Source organism: Engystomops pustulosus, chromosome 9 (genome assembly GCF_040894005.1).
Source record: "Engystomops pustulosus chromosome 9, aEngPut4.maternal, whole genome shotgun sequence".
Lineage (NCBI taxonomy): Eukaryota > Metazoa > Chordata > Amphibia > Anura > Leptodactylidae > Engystomops > Engystomops pustulosus.
In genome coordinates this window covers 40,982,370-40,999,897 of record NC_092419.1, presented here as the reverse complement: position 1 = coordinate 40,999,897, position 17,528 = coordinate 40,982,370, and positions in this window count along the sequence as shown.

Sequence of the window (17,528 nt, the reverse complement as noted above, 5' to 3'; positions counted from 1 at the left end):
GCCATATAACAGCTCAAAGGGTGAGAAACCCGTGGAGGACTGGGGAACTTCACGTATGGCAAACATCAAATAGGGCAACAAACAATCCCAGTCCTTCCCATCCTTGCTGACCACCCTCCTTAGCATCCCCTTCAAGGTCTTGTTAAACCTCTCGACTAGGCCATCTGTCTGAGGATGATACACAGAGGTGCGGAGCTGTTTAACCTGCAGTAACTTACACATCTCCTTCATTACCCTAGACATGAATGGGGTACCCTGGTCAGTCAAGATTTCCTTGGGGAGGCCTGTGCGTGAGAATACCTGGAACAGCTCCCTAGCAATATTTTTGGAGGAGGTGTTCCTTAATGGAATCGCCTCGGGATACCGCGTAGCGTAGTCCAGGATAACCATGATTTATTGGTGCCCCCTTGAGGATTTGACTATGGGGCCAACCAGATCCATTGCAATCCGTTCAAATGGCACCTCCATGATTGGTAGCGGGACCAAAGGACTCCTGAAGTGGGACACCGGGGCAGTAAGTTGACACTCATGGCAGGAGCTACAATACCGGTTTACCTCCTCCCACACCCCGGGCCAGAAAAATCTCTGCAGGATCCTCTCCCGGGTCTTCTCAGCACCTAAGTGCCCTCCCAGCACATGTTTGTGTGCCAACTCTAGCACCAGCCTACGGTGAGATTGGGGTACTACAAGTTGCTCAACCTCCTCACCCCGTATCTGGTCGAACCTGTATAACAGCTCCCCAACAATCACCATTCGGGGGTATATTTTGTCAGCCCCTGGTATTTGGAGTACCCCATTTATCACCTTAACATTCTCCCGTGCTATAAACAAGGTAGGGTCCTGTAGCTGTGCAGCCCCAAAATTCTCACGGGAAAACTCAAGGTCCGGCATGTCGGCCACCTCCTCGTGGCCCTCGACCTCACCAGCTAGGACCTCTAGGGGAGAGAATTCATCACATGGGGTCACCCCTACTGCTGGTGTGGGTACATCGGCCTCAAAGGGTTCAGGGGCCAAGGCCGGACATACCTGACGTCCATTATCTGCAACAGCACCTGAGGTGGGTCTTCGTCTCCAGAGGTCCCAAAACACCGGTAAGTCTCTGCCGATAATAGCCTCATGAAACAGGGTCCCCACCACCCCCACTTCATGGGTAATAGTACCACAAGGTGTATGTAGGTTGATGACAGCAGTGGGATATTCGCGAGTGTCCCCATGTATACACAACACTCACACTTTACGCCCACTGTACAGTCCAGGATCAACCAAAGTTCCCCGCACCAGGGTAACCAGACTCCCTGAGTCTAGCAAGGCTTCCACCGTGTGACCACCGATTGTGACCATACACACTTGGGGTTCTGCATCCGTGACTGACTCGGCAGCCAGAACCGGCCGGGCAAACAGTGACATTCGCCGGGTCTGGTTGCAGTCCATTGGCTCCACTGACAGGGGACAGTTGGATGCAATATGGCCCATTTCATGGCATCGCCAGCACTGGATACGGCTATGACCTCGGTCACGAGCCTCACTGGGTTTCTGTGTATCCAAGCCCCCCAGTGTACCCCCTCCCAACCTGACCTGTTTCCCTTTTTCTGCAGTAGCAGTCCTACCAGATGGTTTAATGGCCTTGTCACTGGCACTGCTTCGTGTGGGAGGGATAAGTAGAAGATCCTCCGTAGCCCGATATCTCTCTACTAGGGACACGAGTTCCTCAGCATTTGTGGGACCGGCCTGTCCAACCCACCGCTGGAGCCGAGAGGGCAGAGAACGGGTGAACTTGTCAAGAACCACTCTCTCGACCATCTGTGCTGGGGTGCAGTCATCGGGTTGTAGCCACTTCCGGACAAGATGGATCAGGTCATGCATTTGGGAGCGTGGGGGTAGTTTTTCAGAGTATGCCCACTGGTGGACCCGGCTGGAACGAACTTGAACGGTGACCCCAAGACGAGCCAGAATCTCCGCCTTTAGCTGGGGGTACTCACGGGCCTCCGTTTCACTCAGGTCGTAGTAGGCCTTCTGCGATTCGCCGGTCAGGAACGGTGCCAGGACATCTGCCCACTGCTCAGCTGGTAACTCCTCTCGCTCAGCTACTCGCTCGAACACAGTGAGATAAGCCTCCACGTCGTCGGTCGCCATCATCTTTTGTAAAGCCTTCTGCACTGCAGCCCGTGCGGAATGCTGGACAACCGGGTACCCTTGCAGACCAGTATGGGACCCCTCAGTAGTCGTCGCTTGCGGTGCTGCCATAATGCCAGAAAACTTTTCCATCATCAGCTGGAACATGGCTCGGAACTCTGCCTGCTGTTGCTGTAGCATGGCTCGGGACTCTGCCTGCTGTTGCTGGAGCATGGCTTGTTGCTGTCGGGACCTCTCCTCCTGCTGCTGGAGCATGGCTTGCTGCTGTCGGGACCTCTCCTCCTGCTGCTGGAGCATGGCTTGCTGCCATTAGCCTGGGACTCTTCCTGCTGCTGCTGCCGATTAGCTCTGGCCTCCTCCTGCTGCTGGCGGGACCTCCATGCTGGAGCATGGCTTGCTGCTGTCGGGACCTCTCCTCCTGCTGCTGGAGCATGGCTTGCTGCCATTAGCCTGGGACTCTTCCTGCTGCTGCTGCCGATTAGCTCTGGCCTCCTCCTGCTGCTGGCGGGATCTCTCCTCCTGTTGCTGGAGCATGGCTTTAATAAAGTCCTCCATCTTGGCTCTATCCTGCAATTTGCCTGCTGCTTTCACCCAGGCCATGCAATGTTGCAGGATGTAGCGAGCCTTTCAGGTGTGTGTCTTTTTGAACTGCCCGCAATCCGAAGCACCATATGTGGGAGATTTGGCCCAGTAGAGACCGTGGTAGCGGGGTGCTGTGATGCAGTTCAAGACAGTGACACCAAGGTACAGTCCAAAACAGGTCTCGCCTGCGATTATTGTAGCAGCAAAATAAAACAGCCTTTACATTCAGGCATTAAACAAACAAAAATCCTACCCGTCAGGGTGCTAACTATACAGTGATTCTCTAACTCACCATTATACAAAATCATTTGGCTGCTCCAGGCACAGAGGTCAGGGCTGTGTGCTCTCCACCCTCCTTCCAGAGAGAGACAACACTTCCAGCTCTGCTGAGCGGTTTAAAAAAAAGACTGATTGGGCTGCTCCCATCACCTGTGTCCAAGGTGCTGGACACCCAACCTCAGCACTAAGGCCTTGCATAATAGCAAAACCTAGGGGAAACATACCGCCCATCCACAGTTAACCCCTTCAGTGTCTCACAATACCTTTAAGATATCTTACAGCAAACTTTGATGCTATAATTGTAGACAAAAATGCTACAGTTTTTAATTAAAAGCCTTTTGACTTAACATGGAACTGAATTCTTATGACGCCAGTATGAGGATTATTTGCATTTTATTCGTAAAGTGTAAATTCCCTCTGGAAAAGCTATGAATCACAGAGATTATACATCTGCAGAACTGTGTTAGTGCTAGCAGGTATGTAAAACTCCTTGGTCGAATAGCAATGTGCTGTACATAACAAGTAGAATCTAAACTAAAATATAGAACCATTAGGAAGCAAAACTCCAAGTTGAATACTTCGAAGGGGGCGTCCAACTAAAGCATAAAGTACAGTGAGTACGGAAAGTATTCAGACCCCTTTAAATTTTTCACTCTTTGCTTCATTGCAGCCAATTAAGATCAAACAAGTTCATTTTTTTGCTCTTTTTTGCTCATTAATGGGGTGTTCCCACATAAGACATATACTCAAAATATATGTCAAATATATATACAAAATAACACTTTCTTTAATTCTCTAATATTTTGTTACTAACAAAATACAGTATTTCAGATTTGATTCCAACGTGTCTCTATCATTATAATATAATAATAATAATAATCTTTATTTATATAGCGCCATCAAATTACATTCCTGCTGTATACAGTTTTGGTTGCCCCTGGATCCAACCGTAAAGTCAAGGGTCAGGGAGGACATTTTGTTCACCTGTTTGATTCTGCACAGGGTTTTTCTCTGCCTCCAGCCCCCTCCCTTGCATTTCAGGACAAACTTACACAGAGACTTCCTGCTGGCAAACAGTGTAAGGAAAGTAGAGCTACAGACAGATAAGGTCTTTATCCAGGGGAGGGGGAGGGAGGCATAGAGCAGAGATGGTCAGAATGTCATGTGTTATATTCATCTCATTGATCTTATAAACTCTGATCTGTCGTATCTTTCTTTCTGTGTGTCAGATACTAGTGATTGTTCAGAGGCTAAATGAAAGTGTATATAAACCTGTATAACCTGTACACTGATAATGTAACCACATTGTCAGCACACAGCATCTCACAGCACTAGAGGGATCATAATGCGTCTGCTTATAGAGTCCCCACCCACACTTTGGAATATTACACTGACCAACCCAGAGAGTGATGGGAGCTAAAACAGCAATAAAACTGAGTAAAATTGTAAAGTAAGGGGTTAAAAATCATCTTTATTGTGTAAGCATCAGTAGGGGATTGAAATTTGATAATTTTCTTTCATCAGCAAACCCCTTTTATGTATATCCAAAACACCGGCTCAAAGGAAAAGGCGTTCCAATCCACGTATGTAGTAAAATGTAAATCCTTTATTCAAATCTTCATGAACTCGTACAAAAAAGTATAAAAACCATGGGCACACAAAGAGGCACTGAGTCAAGACGTACAAGCCTACGCGTTTCGGATGAACACTACATCCTTATTCAGCCATGAATAAGGATGTAGTGTTCATCCGAAACGCGTAGGCTTGTACGTCTTGACTCAGTGCCTCTTTGTGTGCCCATGGTTTTTATACTTTTTTGTACGAGTTCATGAAGATTTGAATAAAGGATTTACATTTTACTACATACGTGGATTGGAACGCCTTTTCCTTTGAGCCGGTGTTTTGGACTTGCATTAATTGCTCCACGGAAGCTGGAGGTAACCGTGCTCGGAATTTCCATCCTAGTGTTGAACACGTCCCAGGTGAGCTGACCATACCCTGTTTGCTTCGTTTGGATTACCTTTTATGTATACTCTGCACCCCATCTTGACAGAGACAAAACTGAAATATAGATCTTTTTGCAAATGTATAAACAAGAAAAACTGAAATATCACATGGAGCTGTCACCGCGGCCGAACTGGGATCAAGCAGGGGAGCAGCGTCAGAGCGTCGGAGAGGTGAGTTTCATGTGTTTTTATTTTTATGTACTTGGGTTGGGATGGCTCTGTATACCGGGGGCTAGCTCTGTAAAGCAGAGGAGGCTGTATACTGGGGGTCAGTCTGGGCTGTATAATTGGGGTCAGTCTGGGCTGTGTACTGGGGGGTCAGTCAGGGCTGTGTACTGGGGGGTCAGTCTGGGCTGTGTACTGGGGGCTAGCCATATATATCTACTACAGTGGGCTGGATGTATACTGGGGGGGGACGCTGACTGTATACTGGGGGGGGGGCTTGGCTGGCTGTATCCTGGGGGGTTGGCTGGCTGTATCCTGAGGGGTTGGCTGGCTGTATACTGCGGGGGTAGGCTGGCTGTATACTGGGGGGGTTGGCTGGCTATATACTGGGGGGGGGTAATGGCTACTAGTAATAGTAGCTATATTCTTGTACTTAGGGGACAGTATTATAGTAGTTATATTCTTGTACATAGGGGGCAGTATTATAGTAGTTATATTCCTGTACATAGGGGGCAGTATTATAGTAGTTATATTCTTGTACATAGGGGGCAGTATTATAGTAGTTATATTCTTGTACATAGGGGGTAGTATTAAAGTAGTTATATTCTTGTACATAGGGGGCAGTATTATAGTAGTTATATTCTTGTATATAGGGGGCAGTATTATAGTAGTTCTATTTTTGTTCATAGGATGCAGTATTATAGTAGTTCTATTCTTGTACATAGGGGGCAGAATTATAGTAGTTATATTCCTGTACATAGGGGGCAGTATTATAGTAGTTATATCCCTGTACATTGGGGGCAGTATTATAGTAGTTATATTCTTGTACATAGGGGGCAGTATTATAGTAGTTATATTCTTGTACATAGGGGCAGTATAATAGTAGTTATATTCTTGTACATAGGGGGCAGTACTATAGTAGTTATATTCTTGTACATAGGTGCAGTATTATAGTAGTTATATTCTTGTACTTAGGGGGCAGTATTACAATATATATTACTTAGGGGCAGTAGTATTATAGTAGTTACTTTCTTGTTTATTGGAGAATGTATTGTAGTATGCTTTTAGTGTACATATATGGCAGTATTAAGTTGTGTGCTCTTAAAATAGAAGCTTTATTCCTGTACAAGGAGGCAGTATTAGTCTCTTTCTCTGCGGTGTACATGTTGATTTAGACCATCTATTAACAGTTTGTATGGAGTTTAGGAACTCCACCCACATGACAAGGCCACACCTACTTGTTTTGACCCCGCCCACAGAATGGGGCCACTTTTACAGTTTTTTCCAGGGCCACTTTAAATCCCCAGTCCGCCCCTGGATATAAATATAAATAAACAGTAAAAATAATAAACACATTAGGTATAGCCGTGTCCGAAAAATCCAGATCTATCAAAATACGATGACAATTTTTCACTGTGTTTAACTTTGTAACGGAAAATCGCGCCCAAAGTCCAAAATGGCACTTTTTTGCCATTTTAAAAAAAATTAAAAATTCTATAAAAAGTGATCAAAAGGTCATACAGTCCTAAAAATGATAAAATTGTAAACGTCATCAAAATTCACAAAAAACGGCACCACCCACAGCTCCATACACCAAAGTATGAAAAAGCGCCAGAAGATGGCAAAATCCCGACAAAAAATTTTGTACAGGAGGTTTTAATTTTTTAAATGTATGAAAACATTATACAACCTATACAAATTTGGTATCCCCGTAATCATACCGACCCAAAGAATAAAGTAGATATGTCATTAGTGGCGCACAGTGAAATCCGTAAAATCCAAGCCCACAAGAATACGGCACAAATGCTTTTTTTTACCAATTTCACTGCATTTGGAATTTTTTTCCCACTTCCCAGTACATGGCATGGAATATTAAATACCACCATTTTGAAGTGTAATTTGTTACGCAGAAAATAAGCCATCACACAGCTCTGTACATGGAAAAATAAAAAAGTTACAGATTTTTGAACCGCAAAAACGCAAAAATGAAACCGCAAAAATGAAACCGCAAAAACGAAAAAGGGCTGAGGCACATGCTGTCTATTTCCTTCTGATCCTTCTTGAGATGGTTCTACTCCTGCATTGGAGTCCAGCTGTGACCTTTATGCAAGCAGCGTGTAACAGACTGTTCTCGACAATAACATGCTATCTCCTGTGGCAATGAAAGCCAACTCTCAGGTAAGTTTCCTTTGCTTTAAACTAAGCTGACTTAATTTAGCATTGTATTTCGGTTGGACCCCTTTACACAGTCTTTAGCAATCAATGGCAATCTAGTAACTAGAGGTATTTATTAGCAGCCTGTGATGATTCATTGTGTGGGCCACAAGGGGGCATTATATAGTATTTGTAGAGTCACAAAGGGTATTATACTCTTTAGTATAACAAAGGGGGTGCGGCTGGAAGGGTTTGTAGCATTACTTAAAATTGCAGTGACTTACAAGACACTGCAAAAAGTTTCCTTTACTCTTTATTATTTACAATTTGGGAGGTATGATATAAAAAAAGCATTTATTTCTACTGTAAGGTGGATGAAAAACATGCAAACTGCATTTTTTAAAATACATGTTTAAAATAGCTTTAATGGGACTTTATGTATGAACAAGATTCACAGAATAATGCAGGTTGTTGCATTAAAGGACATCTACCACCAGGACCAAGGATTGTAAACCAAGCACACTGACATACTGGTGTGCGCCCCCTGGCAGATGCTGCTCTTCCTTCGGCTTCTTAAGTCCTGTTTTTTTTGTTTTTTTTTACAAAAAAAAGGCTTTTACAATTATGCAAATGAACATGAGTGGCTCTAGGCTCCACAGGTGTTAATAGAGCCTGGAACCTCTCATTTTCATAATTTTTAAATCCTTTATTTTTTTTTAAACAAGGGCATAAGAAGCTAAAAGAATAGGGGACACACATCAATATGTCTGTATGCTTGGCTTACAATCCTTGATCCTGGTGGTAGATGTCCTTTAAAGCCCTTTCAGATTAGAATGAATGGCCAATTCTTGCCTGTACCAGGTGGATACAACACTAGTCAGACCTGTAGTGAAAAATATTACAGGTATTTATATGGTTCAGTTTTATCAAGACATTTGCAGGATACTTTAGTAGAAATTGCTGAAAAATCATATGACACCCCACTATGTGAATTCAACCCAAAATGTTACCTTATGCTCCTCATGCTTATGCTCCTCGTGCTTATATGCAATAAAGAAGCAAGCTACCGGCACCACCCAATTCACACTCATATGTCACAATAGTGACTACTTCGGGTCCAAGAGCCGGGATTGTGAACCGGATAACATGTGTCGCGTCTGTTGCCGTGGTGCACGCTACAAGTAGCAGTAGACAATCATAAGGCAGAGAAGAGAAAAAATTGCGCGGCACTCACCGGTACTTGTAACAGGTAACGCTTTATTCTGGGGGAACAATCATAGCAGGGAGGATGCACGCCACGCCAGGATGACGGGCCGTTTCGCGCAGTGTGCGCTTTCTCAAACCTCGGGCAACGCGAGACTTCCGTGGACAGCTGATATACCTGTCTCCGGATCGCGTTGCCTAGGGAACAGTATACAAACAAAGGTATTAACACAGCAAACAACTTTTAAAAACAGCATTTGACAATATTCAAATGTAATACCTATTCACTACCACTTAGTGTATATAGTAGCAGCCGGGTTTTCTTAGTGTGTGGGGGTTTCTTATGAGTTTGAGGACTTATTGAAAAACTGTGCGTTGTATTTTAATTTTTTGATCATTCAATATTGTTATTATCACTCGGTAGATAGGGGGACATAGGGTGCAACGGGCGATGTTAGTAGCGCAATATTACTTTTTAACATATATAATAACACATAGTGTCTTCGCGAGGCGCAGGTAATGTAGACGCGATGTCTACAGACTAAATCCTAGTGCGAGGGTTGTATCATGGCTATCTATGAGTCTAGAGGAATACACTTAAATCATTTCTATCGTTCAGCCCCATAGGGCCCAAAGCGTTATATTTTAAGATGAGTTTTGCCTCTTGTCTCAACAGATTTCTAGGGCGATCGCCTCCCCGAGAATCTACTTCTACTTTTTCTAAGCCTGCAAATTTAAGCACTTCAGGGTTACTCCCATGTTTTTCTCTAATATGGTTAATCAGGCGAGGACACCCTTTTCCTGTGCTGATTGAATGGTAGTGTTCTCGGAATCTAGTAAATAGGTTCCTAATGGTCTTTCCAATATAGTAGTATTCACAGGGACAGATGATTACATAGACTACAAATGTAGATCTACAATTAAAGAATGACTTCACCCTATGCAGTCTACCACCTAATTTGATGGAATTTGTTTTGAGGATATGTTGGCAAAAATTACAAGACCCACATCGGTAATTCCCTATCGGGGTACATTTCGATAACCAAGTAACGTCAACCGACGAAAAAGAGCTGGACGTGAGTTGTGTCTTCAAGGAGGGACTGCGTCTAAATGTAATTAATGGTTTTCTATGTGTGGCCCCAGACAGTTGATCGTCTGCTTCCAGAATTTTCCAATTTTTATTGATGGCGGACCGTATGGCTCGCTCGCAGGGACTATAGTCAAACGAGAAGGCCACACGTCCTCCATCAGGCTCATCCTGGTTATCTCTCATATTTTTATCTCCCTGTATATGATGCCGTATAGGCGTTTTACGGGCTTTTGTGAGTGCCTTGTCCAGTACCGAGATAGGTCTAGAGTCTTTTTAGTCGTAAAAACTGACTAAAAGGTACGCTTTCCTTAGTGTGTTCTGGATGGAAACTATTAAAATGTAATATTGAGTAAGTGGCAGTAGGTTTTCTGAATGCTGTAGTAGTAATACAATTCTCAACAATCTGTACCTTCACATCCAGGAAATCGAGTACGTGTCCTCCAAACACTGACGTAAATTTCATATTCATGGTGTTGGAGTCATTCAGGAATGACACAAAATTGTCAAATTCAGCTTCCGTACCCTCCCACACCATGAATATGTCGTCCACATACCGAAGAAATATGGCAATATTCTTGACGAAAGGGTTGTTAATAGAGAATACATATTCACGCTCAAAAACCGCTAGAAACAGGTTAGCAAAGGTGCAGGCCACCGGGGTACCCATGGCCGTCCCGGTTTTTTGACAATACCATTTTCCATCAAACAGGAAAGCATTATGCGCTAAGACAAAATTAAAACCTCCACATACAAATTGTACATACTCTTCATCATGTGATGCACCAGAAAGGACAGTGCGAATGCTGTCGACACCCAGATCTTGAGGGATCCGGGTGTAGAGGCTTTCGACGTCTATGGATGCTAATTTATAATTCTCCTGCCAGGTTATAGATTTTATGGCTGCGAGAAAAGCGTTGGTGTCCTTCAAATAGGACGGGATACTATTGAGTAATGGGCGTAACAACCAGTCTAAGTACTTGGACAGGGGTTCTGTGAGTGACCCTATTCCTGCCACTATAGGGCGTCCCGGAGGATTAACCATTGTTTTGTGTACTTTAGGAAGGAAATACCATACGGGGTGGCGAGGGTGGGAGGGAAAGAGTTTATCTGCAGTTTTCTTAGTAAGGATTTTCCTCTCTATGCTCCATCTCAAAAATGTACGTAACTTGTCCAAGTATCTTTGTGTGGGGTTATTCTGTAATCTGCTGTATGTATTGTCATCGTTCAATTGTCTCATAGCTTCCTGCATATAGTAGCTCTTGGTTAGGAGTACTATATTTCCCCCCTTGTCCGCAGGTTTTACTATAATCTCCCCCTGGGACTTAAGCCATTTTAATGCTCTGGTTTCACCTATGGTGAGATTGGGGAGAGCTTTTTGATATACTAAGGCTTTAACATCCTCCAACACACGTTGGTGGAAGATGTCCAGGGGGGAGCCTGCGGGCAAGGGGGGACAAAACGTGGATGGAACTCCACCCCTGAACCTCTCTATTTCTATCGTCTCCACAATTTGTTGTGGTTCGGTAATTTCTAGTAATGTTAATACATTTTGGAGATCATTGGGGTCTTGGAGGGAGGGTGGAAAAAAGCCTAAAGGACCTATTGTACATGGAGTTTCACCAATACCGTCCATAGTCACATTGCTGTTCTTGTCTTGAAAAAAATTTTTCAGATTAAGTTTCCTGGTTGCTTTGAACAGATCTATCTCGAATTGTACAGGATCAAAATTGTTAGTCATGGCAAAATTAAGTCCTTTTGTTAGCAGGGAAATACAGTCAGGATCAAGCTGTAGGTTAGCAAGATTAATAACGTTAGTGTCTTTTTTTCTGTCACCTGTATCTTCTACCGCCACGATACTTGTTTTCATTTGCGGGTTGACCAACGACCCCTTCTTCCTCCTCCTCTTTCCACCCCGCCTGATGTTTCTTCTAAAGGGGTGGCTTCCGATATAGGGGGGCTTTGGTCTCTAGAGGTACTTGTCCCTGGTAGCTCCATTCTTTTGCTATTTTCGTCCGAAGTACTTGAATCTGACTCTGTTGTCCAGAAGTCCGTCCTGCGTGGTTTGTTTCTTGGTTGTTTTTTCTTAAAATGTTGTCTCCTCTGGGAGTGCCATCCAAACACCACTCCATTATCAAAATCCGTTCTATCTCGGAGAAATTTATCTCTTTTCTTTTCTTTGGTTTCTGCCTGAATAATGATCAGTCTCTTTTCCAATTTTTTAAAAAACATTGATGCTTGAGTGTCAGATAAACGGGTCTTTAATTCGGTCTTTGCCTTGCATAATTCTATGGTGATATTGGCGTATTCCTCTTCGTTGCGTTTCAATACCAAGCGTAAAATATTTAATGAGTGTTGTAGGTGTAAGGATTGCCATTCTTTCATGAAGGCGGAATCTTCCCTATATTGCGCTGCTTCTTTATAAACCCTTAGTCCCCTCGGGACCCGGTTACACTCATTATACGACTTTAAGGAGTGAATCGTCCAAAAAAGACGCACCTCTTTTTCTGCCAAAGTCCACACTCGTTGCTCCAATGCTTTCACACTTAACATCTGAAGTGTGTCCCGGCTGTTACACTGTTCGAAGAACGTGGCGGCATCATCCCTCCCTGCTTGAAAAGTGTTTTCCACGTTTTCACCGGTCACATTCCTCCTTGCTTCAGGGGTATTATCTATATCCATTTTGTAATTGCCCCAAAATACATGAACCACTTTTATTTTATTTTGTGAATGAAATCTTCGGGTGTGCACAGGTACAATACAGAAGTCCAGTGATACTATGCAATAAAGAAGCAAGCTACCGGCACCACCCAATTCACACTCATATGTCACAATAGTGACTACTTCGGGTCCAAGAGCCGGGATTGTGAACCGGATAACATGTGTCGCGTCTGTTGCCGTGGTGCACGCTACAAGTAGCAGTAGACAATCGTAAGGCAGAGAAGAGAAAAAATTGTGCGGCACTCACCGGTACTTGTAACAGGTAACGCTTTATTCTGGGGGAACAATCATAGCAGGGAGGATGCACGCCACGCCAGGATGACGGGCCGTTTCGCGCAGTGTGCGCTTTCTCAAACCTCGGGCAACGCGAGACTTCCGTGGACAGCTGATATACCTGTCTCCGGATCGCGTTGCCTAGGGAACAGTATACAAACAAAGGTATTAACACAGCAAACAACTTTTAAAAACAGCATTTGACAATATTCAAATGTAATACCTATTCACTACCACTTAGTGTATATAGTAGCAGCCGGGTTTTCTGAGTGTGTGGGGGTTTCTTATGAGTTTGAGGACTTATTGAAAAACTGTGCGTTGTATTTTAATTTTTTGATCATTCAATACGGTTATTATCACTCGGTAGATAGGGGGACATAGGGTGCAACGGGCGATGTTAGTAGCGCAATATTACTTTTTAACATATATGCTCCTCGTGCTTATGCTCCTCATGCTCCTCATGCTCTATAATCTGCTCAGCTTCTCATGCTCTATAACATGCTGCCTGCAGATGGGACACTATGTACAATCTGCTCCTCTCCTCCTACTCTATAACATGCTTCCTGCAGATGGGACATTATGTACAATCTGCTCAGCTCCTCCTACTCTATAACATGCTACCTGCAGATGGGACATTATGTAAAATATGTTTAGCTCCTCCTACTCTATAACATGCTGCCTGCAGATGGGACACTATGTACAATCTGCTCAGCTACTCCTTCTCTATAACATGCTGCCTGCAGATGGGACATTATGTACAATATGCTCAGCTCCTCCTACTCTATAACATGCTGCCTGCAGATGGAACGCTATGGACAATCTGCTCAGCTCCTCCTACTCTATAACATGCTGCCTGCAGATGGGACACTATGTACAATCTGCTCAGCTCCTCCTATTATATAATATGCTGCCTGCAGATGGGACATTGGGGCAGATTTACTTACCCGGTCCTGTCGCAATACAAGTGGCGCGTTCTCTGCGAAGGATTCAGGTTCTGCCAGGATTCACTAAGGTAGTTCCTCCGACGTCCACCAGGAGTCGCTGCTGCGCTTAAGTTCACCGTCCTATCGTGGGTGCAGGTAAGCAACACTGTGCACCAAAATCCCGGGGTAATTCAGGGAAAATCGGCGCAAATTGGAGATATTCGGATAACACGTTGAGAAAATGCGAATCGGGCCCTTAGTAAATAACCCCCATTATGTACAATCTGCTCAGCTCCTCCTACGATATAACATTCTGCCTGCAGATACTAATTTCTCAACTTTTTCTGCTTTATCACTTGATGTCTCCAGATTGACAGGTTCCCTTTAGGATGAGGGCTACATTTATACTTTTTATAAAGTAAATTTGCAGTAATATTGGGATATAATATCAGTAGCTACAAAGTAGAGTGGAATGGAAGAGTAATATCCATCTGCTTATTGTTTTCCTATCTATGGAAGCACCCTGGGAAACCATCAGTATAAATTACTGACAGGTAAAAAACATTAGTGCCTATGTACACAATGTGACACAATGGACATGCGACAATGAAATTGGTGTTCCGGTGCTCATTCTGACTGTGCGCCACATTTAACATACAAAGTCCGACAGAACTGTGTCACACGCCCCATGTTAGAGGTGCACCGAAAAAAGTTGGGGCACTCTATTGGGGCAATGCAGGGAGCAACAGATTCATGCAGAACGTGCGCCAGAAATTTGGTGCCCTCTGCATCCCACACATGCAAACTGAACATAGTGCAGTTTGTACTGTTTTTAGTAAATGTGGGCCCATTGGGGTACCATCAAATTGGACTTCACTTTAATGATGAAATGCCCCATTTACAGGCTCACTCTTTTATGTCAAATCTCACCTGTAAACCTATAAAAAAGAGAAGAGTTTTGCGGTGGGCCACCACTTCAGAAGCCCCTATCTTTGGTTCTAACTACAACCATCTCATCTCCCAGACTGCACCAGCAATGCATTTGTTTGAGCTCAAAACCATAGTTACATGCATTTAAAGACATATTTGGAAATGCAAGCTGCAGATAAAGATTTAGTTTCTACTATTTCTTAAACTGCCCTTATCTTATTTCATCTAAAAGTGACTCATCTCGGGCAATAAATGACTTTTCTCCCCTAATTTTCAGTTGACTTTGGAGGTGATTTTTTTATGGATAAATGGATGAGATATTCATATTAGGCAAAGTTAGAAGTTACATTTCATAAAGTACCTGAAGGTTCTGCTTGATTAAAAAGGTTTTCCCAAGCAAGTTAGGATTATCCTGCCAATAGAGCCTAACTTACTGATCGGTGGAGGTCTTAGTGTCCAATGTACACTCAAGATGACCGGAGCAGCTGGTTGCACATGGGCGGCTGTCCCATTCAACTTTATGGAACTAATGGAGCTGTTGCTCAGCAATCTCTACGCCAGCTCCATAGAGATGAATGAGGGCAGCCTGCGCATGCTCAATTGGCTACTCTGTTCATCTCGGGGTACGAGGAGGGGTGCAACGGGGGTACATCGTACCCCATTGGACCCCCGTTCTTGTGATCTGTGGGGGTCTCAACACTGACACCCCCACCGTTTAGAAAGTTAGGCCCCATCCTGTGGATAGGACCTAACTTGCTTCATCGGAAAATCCCTTTAACAAGGGGAAGTATGGTGGTGGTGACTGGTTCCCTTTACGTTAAAAACTTTAAGAACCAAATAACCGGCTGCATGTCTCTTTCCGTTCAGTGATTCCTTACATTTCAGACACAATTCACAAAACAACTTTAATAATAAGGTAAAATATACATTGCGAATAAGAATCTAGAAATCTGCTAGTACACCCTAAGGCACAGCTCTACAATACACTTTGAAGAAGTTACTGGAAACACCCTAATTAGTATGAAAGTCGGAGGCATACATTACCGGCCGTGATATTATGCACTATGAATATAGTGTTCCTTGAGAAAACATTTACACTATAATGATCGTGCCGGAGAAGAAGTTGTTGTCTGAATTCTTGGCAGCTGAGGCCTCATTTGAGTTAAACATATCTGCATATTCTACCCACGATTCCTTCCTTCTGACCAGAGCGGCCTATTCAAATTAAACTAATTCCCCGCACTCCTGTGACTAACCATTCTGGCCTGGAGATTAAATTAAGCTATATTTCTCCAGGGTACAGTTGTGTTTCGGCTGCAGTAAACTGTTCTGGTTTGTTCAAAGATATTTTGATGATTACCATAAATACAAGGAACTGTTTAATTAAAAAATACAAAGATCCAGCTGAAACACATATAATGTCCATTAAAGTGAAGATGGCTCATGAATTTCATCTAATGAAATTGAAATATCTGATATTGAGGGAGATCAATATTACAGTGGCAGCGCCGGCATAATAATTACTACACGACTTTTGTGTCTATGTTTTATGGCGGTTATATAAAAAGGCCAGTTATTTCTACTTTTGTATGTTTGCTATGAATTTTAGGTGCATTAAAAATAAATTTGTCATTGCTTTATCTAATATGGCTTTGTGTTGCGTTTCATTTATATTTACAGTACCGTGAAATTTGCCACCCCCCCCCCCTCCTTTCCTGAGTTCTTACATTTAGTTTGTATATTCATCAAATAGTATTAGGTCTATAAAGGTAGTCTAACAGTCACGAAAACTGTAAAGCAGCATATGCGTAAGATTTTTGGACATAGCTTTCCTGTTTGTAGCGCATGTCCATGTGTATTACTATTTCTATTTCTTCATATTGTCATCTAGCACTCCCCCTTCATATACTGTATTTTTTGAACTATTAGTCACACCTTACTATAAAATGTAGTCATCAAAAATAGAAAATATATATTTGACTCCAATTTCATTTTCTTGGTGGTCACACATAAGCATGAGCTACATCCTTTCACTCACACACATATTCCTGATACATTCAGTCACTCTCACATACACAGAGCCCTGCTATGTCCATTCACACATACACAGCCCTGTTACATCCATTCACTCACACACACCGCCCTGCTATATCCATTCAAACATACACAACCCTGCTACATCCATTACACATACACAGCCCTGCGAAATCCATTCACTCACAAACACATTTCTGCTACATCCATTCACTCACACACATAGCTCTTCTACATTCAATTACTGTCATACACACAGCCCTGCTTTAGCCACTAACTCATACATCCAGAATGGGCTTTTAGGCCTATGTTCTGTCTGCATATGATGCATCAATAAAAGAGATCAGTTTAACCTGGAGACAAGGGAGCTGGATATTTTATTTATTTTTTAGACAATTTGCCAGAGACAATATAGGTTGACTCGTGCTCTGAAGCCTTATAGTAGATTTGATCTGGTTTGTTTTATTATTACGCACATCACTCATACATACAACCCTGCAACATCTATTAACTCATACACACAACCTTGCTACATCCATCCATTCACTCACACAAACACACAGCCCTGCTACATCCATTCATTCAAACACAGCCCTGCTACATTCATTTACTCACACACACATCCCTGCTATATCCATTTACTCCCACATATAGCTCTAATACATCCTTTCATTCACATATACAGCACATCTCCATACCCATTCCCCACAGCAGTATGAAGCAGACCTCTTCACACATCCCCTGGCTCTGTCCCAACCAATTATCAGCAACATGTGACCAGTCAATATGCCTTTTCCATGTTGCAATCACAAGGAAAAAGAACAACTCCAGCAATAGAGATAAGGTTTACCAACAGGTACAGACATACCCATGGTTACCAAAGTGGACCTTTACATGGATATAAAGATGATCTGAAATGATGGATTTTTGGAAAATGCTATGGAAGGAAGTCTTAAAAACTGCCCTATTCATTGCTGGTTGTACTTGTGGGGTGATTCAAACAAAATCTACCACCAGAATCCCTGTTTGTTTCTCCAA